This window comes from Heterocephalus glaber, unplaced genomic scaffold, assembly GCF_053883595.1.
Source record: "Heterocephalus glaber isolate CG9 unplaced genomic scaffold, H.glaber_assembly_v1.0 deba00001532, whole genome shotgun sequence".
Classification (NCBI taxonomy): Eukaryota; Metazoa; Chordata; class Mammalia; order Rodentia; family Bathyergidae; genus Heterocephalus; species Heterocephalus glaber.
The window spans coordinates 26,673,725-26,676,503 of NW_028258330.1; positions in this window are offsets into that span (position 1 = coordinate 26,673,725).

Sequence of the window (2,779 nt, forward strand, 5' to 3'; positions counted from 1 at the left end):
CCGGCCCACTCAGCGGCTCCGCGTTCCAGAAGGGGGCGGAACTGACAAGTGACGTCATGGGGCGGGGCAGCGCACGCGCACGCGCACCCGAGGTACTCCAGCGACCTCCCGGAGGTTGAAGGTGTTTGTGATATGAGGAGCTCTCAAATCAGTGCGTCCGTTTGCACGCAGTCCAGGCTTTGGCGGGATGGTTGGAATGCCTCGGCGCTTTACTGCGAGATTTTGTGCAAATTATTTCACTTTTTGGAGCCACTGCGAAAGGAAGGAAGGAAGTGCCTATCTCGCAGAACTGTTTTGAGGATTAAGCGGACCACAAAGTAGAGGCTAGTTCGCTGATAATATCCTGTCAGCCAAAAGCTGATTTTTCCCATTAAAAAATTTCAATCTAGGGCCGGGGATTTAGCTCAGCGGTTCCGCCGCCTGCCTCGCAAACTAAAGGACCCGAGTTCGATCCCCAGTACCACAAAAAAACCACAAATTCAATCTAGTAAATTACACAGCTGCACGTTTTGTTATTGAAGAAACTATGTATTCTCAAGCTGCTTTTGTCCTAAACACCCCCTCCAATTCCTTCTCCTCGCCTACACCATGCAACTTTATAAATAAATATGTCCATGATTGACTTTGTCTTCCAAATCAAAAGGGAGGAACCAACTGAAAATGAGGGCTAAATTCTCATAACACTTAGAATGATTTGTATGGTAACACTTGAGTGGTGCTAGCCCAGTACCCCCAAAACAGCAAACTGAAAAAACAAACTTTTTTTTTAGACAAGGTCTGACTATGTAGTTCAGGCTACTCTCGAACTCAAGGCAAGCCTCCTGCCTCTGCCTCCTGAGTGCAGGCAAATGCCACCACGTCCAGCTAAACCATATTTTTTTTAAAACCACATTTTAAAATCAAACTTACATTTTATACTTTATACGTAAAATAGAGTTCATTTAAAAAAAAAACTGTGCTGGGGATTTAGCTCAGTGGTGCCACTACCTGCCTCGAAAGCGCAGGGTCCCGAGTTCGATCCCCCGGGACAACAACAACAAAAACCTACTAAATGCAATATGGTATCCAGGATTGGCTCTGGAAAAGAGAAAAGCCATTAATAGGAAAACTACTGAAATCTGAAAAATTTTTCAAATTTCATTAATACAGTATTAACATTAAATTTTATCAAATGTACTGTGGTTTTTTATAAGATTATATAATTAGAGGAAACTGGTAATGGATATACAACTCTGCACTATTTAAATGCAACTTTTCTATAAATGTAAAGTTACTCAAAAGTTTATTTTTAAAAAAGAGGAAGCTAGCCATCATGTTGCACAACTCTTAATCCTAAGTGCTTGAAGCTGAGGCAGCAGGACTCCAAGTTCAAGGCCAGCCTAGGCAACTCAGCAAGAGCCTAAAAATAAAATTTTAAAAAGAGCTGGGGATGTATCTCAGTGGCAGAGCACTTGCCTAGCATGCATGAGGCTCTGGGTTGAATCCCCAGTACTGTCAAAAAACAAAGGGTGTTGAACTTTGGGGGGGGGGGGTTGGGGGGGAGTTGACACAGGATCTCCCTATGTAGTTCAGGTTGGTCTTGAACTCATGGCAATCCTCCTGCCTCAGCCCCCCAAGCACTAGGATTACAGGTATATGCCACCATGCTCACGCTTTGCTCTGAACTCTTAACATTTTATTTTTTCTCTTTTTTTATAACTATCTACATATGTGTTCAGACCACAAATGGAAAAACTACTCTACTTGCACTGGCTTTTTCTTGTTTTCTCAAACACATTGTACTTCTACACATGCCAAGCTCCTTCTGTTTCTTCTCATCCTTACTCATCTGTAGATGAGCTATTCTAACTCTACATTTTTGCTTAAGCATTACCTCCTCAGAAAAGCTTTCCAAGAAGATTCAGCACCACTTCTCCCTACTTAGTCATAATACTCTATTTCATTTATAGGACTTGTCACAATCTGTAAGTCTTTGTATAGTTATTTTACAGTTCTCCACTAGTACAAAAGCTCAATAACGGTGAAGTCCTTTTTGTTCCTATTAACTAGTTTCTCCCCCAACGCCCTGAAGAAAGTCTGGGTCCTGATAGGTATTTAAATAATTGTTGAATGAAGATATATGCAAATTAAGTGAATCATCTATGGAAATCAGGTAGAGTGGTGGTCTTCTCCACAATTCCCAAGTGCAGCTTCAACTTCTCCTCCTGATTCTTATACAGCACCAGAGTAAACAGAAGATCAGTTTATTTCTCCAATCTTCAAATTAAAAATTTTTTTGTGAGTGTGTTCTGAGACAAGGTCTCCCTTTGTAGCCCAGGCTGGCCTTGAACTCATGGCCATCCTCCCTGCCATGTAATCCTGCTGGGATTACAGGTGTGAGCCACCAAGCCTGGAAAAATTACCAAATATTAAAGAAAGAAACATAAATTATTAGAATATATGTAAACATATAGATATTTCTAGCTCCATTAAAAGAAAAGAAGGTAAGGTCAGGGATTTAGCTCAGTGGTGCCGCCGCCTGCCTCGAAAGCGCAAGGTCCCATGTTTGATCCCCAGGACCAAAAAAAGAAAAAAAAAGAAAAGAAGGAATATGAGAACAGAAAGGAAATAAGCTTTCTAAGATACTTGCTGTTTGGTCTACAGACAATATAAAAAGATGTCCTTTGATGGGTTGGGGATTTAGCTCAGAGGTTCTGCCACCTGCCTTGAAAGCACAAGGTCCCGAGTTCGATCCCCAGTACAAAAAAAAAGTCCTTTGGACACACACAACACACACAAA